Source organism: Silurus meridionalis, chromosome 6 (assembly GCF_014805685.1).
Source record: "Silurus meridionalis isolate SWU-2019-XX chromosome 6, ASM1480568v1, whole genome shotgun sequence".
NCBI classification, from domain to species: domain Eukaryota; kingdom Metazoa; phylum Chordata; class Actinopteri; order Siluriformes; family Siluridae; genus Silurus; species Silurus meridionalis.
Genome location: NC_060889.1, coordinates 31,721,791 through 31,735,529, shown reverse-complemented (window position 1 = coordinate 31,735,529; position 13,739 = coordinate 31,721,791). Strand labels below are relative to the sequence as shown.

General features: G+C 42.5%; 1 pseudogene; it reads right to left on the bottom strand.

Annotated features, from left to right (window-relative positions):
* Window positions 1–513: 513 nt before the first annotated feature.
* LOC124387568 lies at window positions 514–13,173 on the bottom strand (annotated as a pseudogene).
* Between the last annotated feature and the right edge of the window lie 566 nt (window positions 13,174–13,739).

The following is a 13,739-nucleotide window of genomic DNA, read 5'->3' as shown; positions in this document are numbered from 1 at the left end:
ATTGCAAAAGAAAATATATCCTATTTCAACCAAACGTACAGGTACATTTCTGCTAAACAAGCAGGCAGTCAAATGCGTTAGTGCCATCTACAGGAAATACGACGGTACTGTCCGCGTGCTCGCGAAGGGGGGTTGATTTCAGACCGGGGGTTTGAATTAGGCACAACACCTGCAGTGTCAGTAAACATCTACTCAGTGTCAACTTTTCTCTTCACCACTGTGAGGCGCTGCTAATAATGAATATTGAGGAAAACTTAAAAACAGTGAATAATAATAAAAAAAGACATTTCGAATAAACAGCACATATTGTCAGTGATTTGCCTCTAGAGGCCGCTGTTGTGCTGTATAATGCATCCCGGAAAAACTATTACTATGAATTTGTGATGAAAGTCAATAGTGCCAACAATCAACTATCAACCAGATTAAACTTGCAAAACGGATGAATCAGTTAACCTTTGTTTACACACACACACACACACTTAATCAATCTGCCCAATACAAGACAAACAGAAGTAATTCATTATTTGTTTTTACTTAATACAAAAGTGTAAATGTTAAACACAGAGCATGAACACAGTGTGAGGATTTCACAACTGTATGTTTTGAACAGTACAACTGCAGCAGCAAATTACAACAACTTTCATTTTTTATCTTGATTTTTCTTTCATAATCAACTCGGAAAACGAATGTTAACAGAATCAACTGAACTTCCTAAAAAAAAAAAAAAAAAAAAAAAATTAAAAATAAAAATAATAATAATCTTATTGATTTAGAATTGTGCCTAAATCCTTCAAACTAGCAGCATGTTCAGAACTCAACCCCCAAATTACAACAGGAGCAGAACTTTAGTGAGAAACTGAAAGAGGTAAATCCAATACTAAGCAGTTATACACACAGGAAAGTGTTAATACACTGTTACATTAATAAGACTACATTGCTCTATATTTACATACTAAAGAAAGATGGTGCTACATTGCTACAATACACAACTCATTTGCTTTATTTGTACTTCACTATGTAAATCTCTGAGGGTTGTTTCTCCTGCATTAACACACTGGTGCATTTCGAGATGTCTAAACAGCTACAAGGCTACTTTCCTGTGTGAATGCGCTGATGTACATTGAGATTACTTTTCCGATTAAAATTCTTCCCACACTGTGAGCACTGATACGGCTTCTCTCCAGTGTGAATCCGCTGGTGCACTTTGAGGTCGCTACGATGGAAAAAACTCTTCCCGCACTCTGAACAGCTGTATGGTTTCTCTCCTGTGTGAATGCGTTGATGTGTTTGGAAATTACACTCCCGGTTGAAACTCTTGCTGCACTGCGAGCAGTGATACGGCTTTTCTCCTCGGTGAATACTCTGGTGACACAGAAGAGATCTCTTGTGATTAAAACTCTTCCCGCACTGGGAACAGTGATACGGTTGTTCCCCGGTGTGGATGCGCTGGTGCTCGAGGAGGATGCTCTCTAAACCAAAACTCTTCCCACACTGTGAGCAGCGATGCGACTTTTCCATCGTGTGGGTCCGTTTGTGTCTTTGGAAATGGGTCTTGTGACCAAAACTCTTTTTGCAGTGTGAACACTGATACGGCCGCTCTCCCGTATGGATGAGTTGGTGTGTTTTGAGGTTACTTTTGTATCTAAATCTGCTTCCACACAGTAAACAGACAAACGGTTTCTCTCCTGTGTGGAGGCGCTGATGCTGTTTGAGATTAAAGCTCTGACTGAAAGTTTTTCCACACTCTAAGCAATGGAAAGGTTTCTCTCCCGTATGGATGTGTTGGTGTGCACTGAGGTTACTTTTGCATCTAAATCTGCTTCCACACAGTAAACAGACAAACGGTTTTCTCCTGTGTGGATGCGCTGATGCTCTTTGAGATGATAGTTCCTACGGAAAGTTTTTCCACACTCTAAGCACTGAAAAGGTTTCTCTCCCGTGTGAATGCGTTGGTGGACTTTGAAATTGGTGCTCTGATTGAAGCTCTTTCCACACTCCGAGCACTGAAAGGGCTTCTCTCCTGAGTGGAGGTGCTGATGCTGTTTAAGATGAAAGCTCTGATTGAAAGTCTCTCCACGCTCTAAGCACTGGAAAGGTTTCTCTCCCGTGTGAATGCGTTGGTGCGCCTGTAAACTACTCGGCTGAGTGAATCTCTTTCCACAGTATGAGCAGTGGTGGAGGTCTGTGTGCTTTCCTACTTGACTGGCCATACTGAATACGTCTCTTGTGTCTCTAACAAGAAAACAAAATGGAAGAAAAAAAGCAGAACATGAATGAGACTAACAAATGACAGTTTACACTGCAAAGATTCCACAATCTGAATTCCCACTCCCAGTGTGCAGTAACACATAAGAACATGATGGTCCACTGATAATCAGCTGATAATAATGTTAGCCCAATTTGTGAGAAAATACAATATGCACCAATCAGCCATAAAACTAAATACAACTGCCTTTGAAGGTGGTGAGCTCAAATCCCAGTCACACCAAGCAGCCACTTCTGGGTCCCTGAGCAAGGCCCTTAACCCCATATCTGCTCAGTTGTATGAATGAGATAAATGTAAGTAGCTCTGATTAAGTACATTCAGTTTTTAGAGTTTCGATCGACTTAAAGACTAATCCTATCCACTTCCTGCTTCACCATCTCCACACCATCCAACCTTCTCCCTCTATCATTTTCCTTGTTCATCAGCTGCTCATAATACTCCCTCCATCTTCTCAACACACTCTTCTCACTAGTCAACACATTTCCATCTCCATCCATAATTGCTCAAACTTGCAGTACATCCTTCCCAGCTCGGTCCCTCTGCCTGGCCAATCGCTACAAATCCTTTTTCTCCTTCCTTAGTGTCCAACTTCTCCTCCACCTCCTCATATGCCTTCGCCTTGGCTTTCACATCATCACTCTTTAGATCCCAATTCTGCTTTGCCAACCTCTCTCTCCTTTTGCTCTCCTGCACTTCCTCATTCCACCACCACGTCTCTTTGTCTTCCTTTCTATTTCTAGATGTCACACCAAGTATCTTTCTAGCTGTCTCCCTCATCCCTTCAGTTTCCACCAACTTATTCTTCTTTCAGTCCTCACTCTCCTCCTCTTCTTCTTCACCTCCAAAACCATCCTACAGACCACCATCCGATGCTGTCTAGCTACATTGTCCCCTGCCAACACCTTACAGTCTCCAATCTCCTTCAGGTTGCATCTCCTACATAGAACATATTCCACCTGTGTGCACCTTCCCCCACTCTTATACGTCACCCTGTGATCCTCCTTCTTTTTAAAATAAGTGTTCACCACTGCCATTTCTATCCTTTTAGCAAAATCTACCACCATCTGCCCTCCCACATTCCTCTCCTTAAGGCCATACGTACCATCACCTCCTCCCCACCTCTGTTCACTTCACCTACATGCCCATTATGGTCTGCCCCAATCGTTCATTCTCAGGTACACCATCTACCTCTTCATCTAACTCACTCCAGAATTTCCCCTCCTCCATCTCACAACCCACTTGTGGAGCATAAGCACTGATGACATTTATCATCACCCCTTCAACTTCCACCTTTACGATCATCACCTTATCAGAAACTCTCTTCACCTCCACTACACTCTTACTGTACTCTTCCTTCAGAATCACCCCTACACCATTTCTCTTTCCATCCACACCATGATAGAACAGTTTAAATCCACCTCCAATGTTCCTGGCCTTACTCCCTTTCCACTTGGTCTCCTGAACACACAACATCTCTACCTTTCTCCTCTCCATCATATCAGCTCCCTCTCTCCCTTTACCAGTCATAGTACCAACATTTAAAGTACCAACCCGAACCTCCACTCTCCTCCACTTCTCCTTTCCCTGCTGTCTCTGTAGACGTCTTCCTCCTCTCATTCTCCTCCTTCAGCCAACAGTAGCCCAATTTCCACCGGTACCCTGTTGGTTAATGATACCTGTGGTGGTTGTTGGTAACCCGGGCCTCGACCGATCCGGTATGAAATTCTGATTTGTGATCCACATATTTGATTTGGCACATGTTTTACGCTGGATGTCCTTCATAACACAAACCTCCACATTTATCTGGGCTTGAGACCGACACTAAGAGTGATCTGACCTGTGCAACACTAATAGCTGGGTTACCACCAGCCCTTCTGGAACTGAAATCCACTTTGTTTACAGTCACAGAGATAACACTTTCCACATTTAATATTTGATTTAAACTTCAGCTACTAGGCGCATCTGCATAATTGTTCTTCTGGCTGATTAAAGATCTCCATGTGTATGAGTTAGATTTTATACATCTATACTGTTTAACTATTACAACAAACTGTCCTGAACTGGGAGTCAATCAGCTGTGGGGGATGGTCAGGATTTCTGTCTGGCTGCTGTTGAAGTTTTTTTTGTTTCTAAATCAAACCCAAATCCATTCAGCAGCTCAGAAATCCAGTTTTACTTTCACTTACCTCAGGATTCAAACATCAGCTCCTTCAACCAGCTTAAATGCTGATATTTTTCCAAAGCATTCAGAAATGTTTCCATGCAGAGATCCCCAGCTCCTATTCTTCTCCTCAGGGCTCCTCTCCTTCTTCGGGACTTCTTTGGAGGACGCAAAACCAACCTTTAGGTGCATTACTGCCACCTACAGGAATGGAGTCTGGGGCAAAAACCCAAACTCACCCCATGTTCTATTATAACAATGGAATCATTTCAGTGTTTTAAAAGAAGTTGATAAATTCTGGAAATGTATTTATTCTCCTACCCTTCATCAACGCTCTCTCCATACACTCGTTTATTACAATTTCTGTTTTCCTAAGAAAGAAAAAGAGGGGAAAAATACAGAGAACAAATAGAAATGAAAAAAGAGAAAAAAGAAACAAAAAAGGGTAAAAATGGATGGATGGATGGTTTATTCATCCTTGAGGCACTGCAGAAGTACAAAGAGGAAAACCGAGTTTCTGATTCATAGATTATACAATAATGTATCATTTCTTTTATTGCCATCAATCTAATTACTGAACAGTAAGAGGTTGTGATGACTATGATGGAAAACTCATATACCCCAATAAACGAATGAATGTCTTCTTTTAGTGAATGTGCTCTGACACAGCGCTGGGTGAAGAGGTAAACGACCGACACACTGATCTGAGCTCGGCTTCTGTAACAAATCGTTGTGGTTTATTCCTAAACGTTCTATAAAGATCTGCATTGATGAATCGTCTCTGAAAATAAATGATAAACTTTGTATCACATAACTGGTCTTTAGTGAGAAATTGAAAGAGGGAAATCCAATACTAAGCAGTTATACACACAGGAAAGTGTTAATACAGTCCCTGACATAAGTCTTGTCGCTTATCTATATTGTAGAAACACCTGCTATTAAACTGACTTTTAATTAATCAATTGGTGTTAGAAATAGCTCATATAAAAAGCTAAAACCCTCCCAAATGATGTTTAATGCACTAAAATAAATGAGTTTTTTCTGAAAAAAGATTTATCATTTAATCAAGACAGAAAGGTCAAATTTTGTCAAGACAAAAGTTTTGTCTATACAGAAATTGAACAAATTTACTGCAAATGCAAAAATACGTCAGCAAATTAAGTAGTGGTGCTGTGAGATCCAAATGTAATATCTTGTATGACTTCCATGAGCTTAAAGGACTGCATCCATGCGGTTTGGCAAGGATTCATACAATTTATTGATGAAGTCATCAGGAATAGCAAAGAAAGCAGTCTTGCATGCCTCCCAGAGTTCATCAATATTCTTTGTTTTCGTCTTCCATGCTTCCTTTTTCATCCTACATCACATCACTCAATGATGTTCATGTCTGGTGACTGGGCGGGCCAATCCTGGAGCATTTTGATCTTCTTCGCCTTGAGGAACTTCGATGTGAAGTTGGAAGTATGCGATGGAGCATCATACTGCTGCAGAATTTGGCTTCTTTTATGGTTGGGAATATGAGAGGTAGCTAAGATTTCTTGGTATTTTAGACTATTGATGTTGCCTTCCACCCTGCAGATCTCTTTTGCACAACCCCATAGTGGATGTAAACCCAGACCATGATTTTTCCGCCACCAAACTTAACTGTTTTCTGGGTGAATCTCGGATCCATGCGGGTTCCAGTAGGTCTCCTGCAATATTTGCGGCGACTGTGGTGTAATTTAACAGAAGATTCATCTGAAAAATCCACCTTCTGCCACTTTTCCTGTGTCCATCCTTTTATCACGCTCTGGGCCTTGGCAAATGCCACACGGTTTTCAATTGTCTTTTGTTTAGTGCTGGCTTCTGGGCACTGATTCGACCATGGAGGCCATTTCGAGACAGAATCCAACAAACTGTTCTGGTTGACACAGGGACTTCAGGTGACCAGGTCTCGTGGAGCTCTGCTGCAGTGGAAAATGGGCTGGCTTGGATTTTCGAGCCAACAAACGGTCCTCTCGAGCAGTTGTCTTGCAGGGTCTGCCTGACCTGGGCTTGTCAAAACGTCTCCAGTCTCTTCAAATCTTTTTTATCCTCTGTACTTGACACCAAGACACATTGAAGGTGTCTGCCACATCAGCAGTGGATCTGGTCTTCAGCCTCTTGATAATCAAAACTTTAGTCTCAGGGTGAATCTTAGGCATGTTTGCAGAGGTCTAGTTGCAGTTGATGTGAAGGTCTAGTGACTGGGCTGGCCAATCCTGGAGCATCTTGATCTTCTTCGCCTTGAGGAACTTCGATGTGAAGTTGGAAGTATGCGATGGAGCATCATACTGCTGCAGAATTTGGCTTCTTTTATGGTTGGGAATATGAGAGGTAGCTAAGATTTCTTGGTATTTTAGACTATTGATGTTGCCTTCCACCCTGCAGATCTCTTTTGCACAACCCCATAGTGGATGTAAACCCAGACCATGATTTTTCCGCCACCAAACTTAACTGTTTTCTGGGTGAATCTCGGATCCATGCGGGTTCCAGTAGGTCTCCTGCAATATTTGCGGCGACTGTGGTGTAATTTAACAGAAGATTCATCTGAAAAATCCACCTTCTGCCACTTTTCCTGTGTCCATCCTTTTATCACGCTCTGGGCCTTGGCAAATGCCACACGGTTTTCAATTGTCTTTTGTTTAGTGCTGGCTTCTGGGCACTGATTCGACCATGGAGGCCATTTCGAGACAGAATCCAACAAACTGTTCTGATTGACACAGGGACTTCAGGTGACCAGGTCTTGTGGAGCTCTGCTGCATTGGAAAATGGGCTGGCTTGGATTTTCGAGCCAACAAACGGTCCTCTCGAGCAGTTGTCTTGCAGGGTCTGCCTGACCTGGGCTTGTCAAAAACGTCTCCAGTCTTTTCAAATCTTTTTTTATCCTCTGTACTTGACACCAAGACACATTGAAGGTGTCTGCCACATCAGCAGTGGATCTGGTCTTCAGCCTCTTAATAATCAAAACTTTTGTCTCAGGGTGAATCTTAGGCATGTTTGCAGAGGTCTAGTTGCAGTTGATGTGAAGGTCTAGTGTACAGAGGTTCTTTTTATACACAGCTGAGACCTAATTGATCCATTATTAGTCACAGGTGAAGCTCATATGACAAGGCGACAACACTTATGTCTTTGCAAAAATTGACTCAATGGGATTTACCAAGCTGTGAATATTAGAATACTTTTTGACAGTTTCGATTTGCACTGAAACATTATTACAAAAGCTGCTGGGATTAAAATGAGCCATTTCTTGTAAAAAAAATCTTGATTAGAAATATATTTCCGCAGCAATTCAGGTCAATTTGTATAAAAGTGACAAGACTTTTGTCAGGGACTGTTTACTGTTACATCATTAAGACTACATTGCTCTATATTTACATACTAAATACAGATGGCGCTACATTGCTACACTACACAACTCATTTGCTTTATTTGTACTTCACTATGTAAATCTCTGAGGGTTGTTTCTCCTGCATTAACACACTGGTGCATTTCGAGATGATGGTGATGATAAAAAACTCCACAGTCTAAACAGCTACAAGGCTACTTTCCCGTGTGAATGCGCTGATGTACTTTGAGATTACTTTTCCGATTAAAATTCTTCCACACAGTGAGCACTGATACGGCTTCTCTCCAGTGTGAATCCGCTGGTGCACTTTGAGGTCGCTACGATGGAAAAAACTCTTCCCGCACTCGGAACAGCTGTATGGTTTCTCTCCTGTATGAATGCGTTGATGTGTTTGGAAATTACACTCCCAGGTGAAACTCTTGCCGCACTGCGAGCAGTGATACGGCTTCTCTCCTCGGTGAATACTCTGGTGACACTTTAGGGATCGCTCGTGATTAAAACTCTTCCCGCACTGTGAACAGTGATACGGTTGTTCCCCGGTGTGGATGCGCTGGTGCTCGAGGAGGACGCTCTCTAGACCAAAACTCTTCCCGCACTGTGAGCAGCGATGCGACTTTTCCACCATGTGGGTCCGTTTGTGTTTTTGGAAATGAGCCTTGTGACCAAAACTCTTTTTGCAGTGTGAACACTGATACGGCCGCTCTCCCGTATGGATGAGTTGGTGTCTTTTGAGGTTACTTTTGAATCTAAATCTGCTTCCACACAGTAAACAGACAAACGGTTTCTCTCCCGTGTGGAGGCGCTGATGCTGTTTGAGATGACCGCTCTGACTGAAAGTTTTTCCACACTCTAAGCAATGGAATGGTTTCTCTCCCATATGGATGCGTTGGTGTGCACTGAGGTTACTTTTGCATCTGAATCTGCTTCCACACAGTAAACAGACAAACGGTTTTTCTCCTGTGTGGAGGCGCTGATGCTCTTTGAGATGATAGTTCTTACGGAAAGTTTTTCCACACTCTAAGCACTGAAAAGGTTTCTCTCCCGTGTGAATGCGTTGGTGGACTTTGAAATCGGTGCTTCGATTGAAGCTCTTTCCACACTCCGAGCACTGAAAGGGTTTCTCTCCTGTGTGGAGGCGCTGATGCTCTTTGAGATGAACGCTCTGACTGAAAGATTTTCCACACTCTAAGCACTGAAAAGGTTTTTCTCCTGTGTGAATGCGTTGGTGGACTTTGAAATCGGTGCTCCGATTGAAGCTCTTTCCACACTCTGAGCACTGAAAGGGTTTCTCTCCTGTGTGGAGGTGCTGATGCTGTTTGAGATGAACGCTCTGACTGAAAGTTTTTCCACACTCTAAGCAATGGAAAGGTTTCTCTCCCGTATGGATGCGTTGGTGTGCACTGAGGTTACTTTTGCTTCTAAATCTGCTTCCACACAGTAAACAGACAAACGGTTTCTCTCCTGTGTGGATGCGCTGATGCTCTTTGAGATGATAGTTCTTACGGAACGTTTTTCCACACTCTAAGCACTGGAAAGGTTTCTCTCCCGTGTGAATGCGTTGGTGCGCCTGTAAACTACTCGGGTGAGTGAATCTCTTCCCACAGTATGAGCAGTGGTGAAGGTCTGTGTGCTTTCCTACTTGACTGGCCATACTGAATACGTCTCTTGTGTCTCTAACAAGAAAACAAATTGGAAGAAAAAAAAGCAGAACATGAATGAAACTAACAAATGACAGTTTACACTTCAAAGATTCCACAATCTGAATTCCCACTCCCAGTGTGCAGTAACGCATAAGAACATGATGGTCCACTGATAATCAAGTTAGCCCAATTTGTGAGAAAATACAATATGCACCAATCAGCCATAAAACTAAAAACAACTGCCTTTGAAGGTTGTGAGCTCAAATCACAGCCACACCAAGCAGCCACTTCTGGGCCCCTGAGCAAGGTCCTTAACCCCATATCTGCTCAGTTGTATGAATGAGATAAATGTAAGTAGCTCTGATTAAGTACATTCAGTTTTTAGAGTTTCGATCGACTTAAAGAGACTTCCTCCTTACTAATCCTATCCACTTCCTACTTCACCATCTCCACACCATCCAACCTTCTCCCTCTCTCATTTCCCTAGTTTATCAGCTGCTCAAAACACTCCCTCCATCTTCTCAACACACTCTTCTCACTAGTCAACACATTTCCATCTCCATCCTTTATTGCTCTAACTTGCAGTACATCCTTCCCAGCTCGGTCTCTCTGCCTGGCCAATTGCTACAAATCCTTTTCTCCTTCCTTAGTGTCCAACTTCTCCTACAGCTCCTCATATGCCTTCTCCTTGGCTTTTACCACATCCCTCTTTACCCGCTGCCGAATCTCCTTGTACTCCTGCCTACTTTTCTCATCACTCTGTCGATCCCAATTCTGCTTTGCCAACCTCTTTCTCCTTCTGCTCTCCTGCACTTCCTCATTCCACCACCACATCTCTTTGTCTTGCTTTCTATTTCCAGGTGTCACACCAAGTACCTTTCGTACTTTAGTATCGGTCTCCTTCATCACTTCTGCAGTAGTTGTCCAATCATCCAGCACCTTTTACCACCACCAAGCCCCTGTCTGACCTCTTCCGTGAACCTCATAACTACGGTCTTCCTCCCTCAATGTCCACCGTCTAATTCTTCTTTCAGCTTCTTTCTCGCTCTCGTCCTCTTCTTATTCGCTTTCAACACCATCCGCCAGACGACCATCTAATGCGGTCTAGCCCCTGCCAACACCTTACAGTCTCCAATCTCCTTCAGGTTGCATCTCCTACATAGAACATAATCCACCTGTGTGCACCTTCCTCCACTGTTAAATGTCACCCGATGATCCTCCTTCTTCTTAAAATAAGTGTTCACTACTGCCATTTCCATCCTTTTAGCAAAATCTACCACCATCTGCCACTCCACATTCCTTTTCTTAAAGCCATACCTACCCATCACCTCCTCATCACCTCTGTTCCCTTCACCTACATGACCATTAAAGTTTGTCTTAATCACCAATCTTTTATTCCTACACCTTCTACCACTTCATCTAATTCACTCCAGAATCTTTTCTCCTCCTCCTCCATCTCACAACCAACTTGTGGAACATAAGCACTGATGACATTTATCATCACCCCTTCAACTTCCACCTTCACGATCATCACCCTATCAGAAACTCTCTTCACCTCCACTACACTCTTACTGTACTCTTCCTTCAGAGTCACACCTACACCAATTCTCTTTCCATCGACACCATGATGGAACAGTTTAAACACCTCCAATGTTCCTGCTCTTACTCCCTTTTCACTTGGTCTCCTGAACACACAACATCTCTACCTTTCTCCTCTCCATCATATCAGCTCTCTCTCTCCATTTACCAGTCATAGTACCAACATTTAAAGTAAAGATCTAACTCGAACCTCCACTCTCCTCCACTTCTCCTTTCCCTGCTGTCTCTGTAGAGGTCTTCCTCCTCTCCTTCTCCTCCTTCAGCCAAAAGTAGCCCAATTTCCACCGGTACCCTGTTGGTTAATGATACCTGTGGTGGTCGTTGGTAACCCGGGCCTCGACCGATCCGGTATGAAATTCTGATTTGTGATCCACATATTTGATTTGGCACATGTTTTACGCTGGATGCAGTGGCGGCTACTGGTCTGTCAGAGAGGGGAAGCTCATTTTCGGCCTACATCATAAAATTGTCTATTTATTTAAAAGTAAATTCTGCCCTCGTTCCTTTTCAAGAAAATGGTCTGTGACCCTGTCGTACCAACTAGGAGTCTTTTCAAGTGACTTGACCAGTGTCCTCTCAATGGCCAGCAGAGCTAGGCTGCTTGACCTTGGCCCATTGTGTTTGGTGTAGGACTTGAGTCGCTTTAAACAGGAGAAGCTCCTTTCTACACCTGCAGATGTAGCTCAATTGTTGCCACTAATGAGAACAGTTTGTAAAGCTGAGGCATTGCACTGTCCAACTCCATGTCTTTAAGGAACACCAAGTAATCACACAGCTTTCCCTGTTACCCTGCAAGTCCTGATCTGAATACAGGACTTGAAGTTCTGACCTCAGTCTTCCTGAATCAAAGTGATGGCCATGAATGAAGGAATGAATGAATGAATGAACGATCTAAAAAAAAAATATTAAACTCTGTAAAACTGAAACAAGGAATGTGGTGTATAATTGTGTGAAATGTATGATGAAAATCAAGCAATTTCGCCAAGCAAATATCAAAGAAATAGGTTGCAGCAGTTTTATTTCGACTGAACTTGAGAAATCCGCGATGGGACTGAGCGCGAATAGCTTCAGTGATTCCTTATAGTACAGAATCGCTGTCAGTCAAAGGAGATGCAGTCTTTCGACAGACCCTCAATCATCACGCAGAAGCTCGGAGTCCGGGCCAGCCACTCCCATTCACCCCAGAGACGCTGAGCGTCCGTGGGCGGGACATAATCGCAGCGTTTATCCAATGACCGTCTAGTTTCGAAGCGCTGAAAAAAACCGTTCAAAGCAGCCCCATTGAAGTCAATGGACGCTGGGCTTCAATAGGGAAATGCACTGTGACGCTGCGGGAATGTATGAGAAGGAAATCGAGTCAGCCGACCTGCTATATGTAACTGATTCTGAACGAACTCGTCTTTGAGATGAACGTTTTCTAACGCATTTTTAGTCAATAAAATGTTAATACAATAGTACATATTTGACCATTCATTTTGTGACATTATAAGGGAAGCCGAGCTTCCCTTGCAGTCTTAAAGAAATCGCCTCTGGCTGGATGTCCTTCATAACACAAACCTCCACATTTATCTGGGCTTGAGACCGACACTAAGAGTGACCTGACCTGTGCAACACTAATAGCTGGGTTACCACCAGCCCTTCTGGAACTGAAATCCACTTTGTTTACAGTCACAGAGATCACACTTTCCACATTTAATATTTGATTTAAACTTCAGCTACTAAGGCGCATCTGCATAATTGTTCTTCTGGCTGATTAGAGATCTCCATGTATGTGATTTAGATTTTATACATCTATACTGTTTAACTATTACAACAAACTGTCCTGAACTGGGAGTCAATCAGCTGTGGGGGATGGTCAGGATTTCTGTCTGGCTGCTGTTGAAGTTTTTTTTGTTTCTAAATCAAACCCAAATCCATTCAGCAGCTCAGAAATCCAGTTTTACTTTCACTTACCTCAGGATTCAAACATCAGCTCCTTCAACCAGCTTAAATGCTGATATTTTTCCAAAGCATTCAGAAATGTTTCCATGCAGAGATCCCCAGCTCCTATTCTTCTCCTCAGGGCTCCTCTCCTTCTTCGGGACTTCTTTGGAGGACGCAAAACCAACCTTTAGGTGCATTACTGCCACCTACAGGAATGGAGTCTGGGGCAAAAACCCAAACTCACTCAATGTTCTATTATAACAATGGAATCATTTCAGTGTTTTAAAAGAAGTTGATAAATTCTGGAAATGTATTTATTCTCCTGCCCTTCATCAACGCTCTCTCCATACACTCGTTTATTACAATTTCAGTTTTCCGAAGAAAAAAGAAAAAAAAAGAGGGGGAAAATACAGAGAACAAATAGAAATGAAAAAAGAGAAAAAAAGAAACAAAAAAGGGTAAAAACGGATGGATGAATGGATGGTTTATTCATCCTTAAGGCACTGCAGAAGTACAGAGAGGAAAACGGAGTTTCTGATTCATAGATTATACAATAATGTATCATTTCTTTTATTACCATCAATCTAATAACTGAACAGTAAGAGGTTGTGATGACTAAGTTGGAAAACTCATATACCCCAATAAACGAATGAATGTCTCTTTTTTATAGGATTTCACAACTGTAAAATCGCAGCAGCAAAAAAATCGCAGCAGCAAATTACAACAAATTTCATTTATTATCTTGATTTTTCTGTCATAATTAACTAAACGAATGTTCACAGA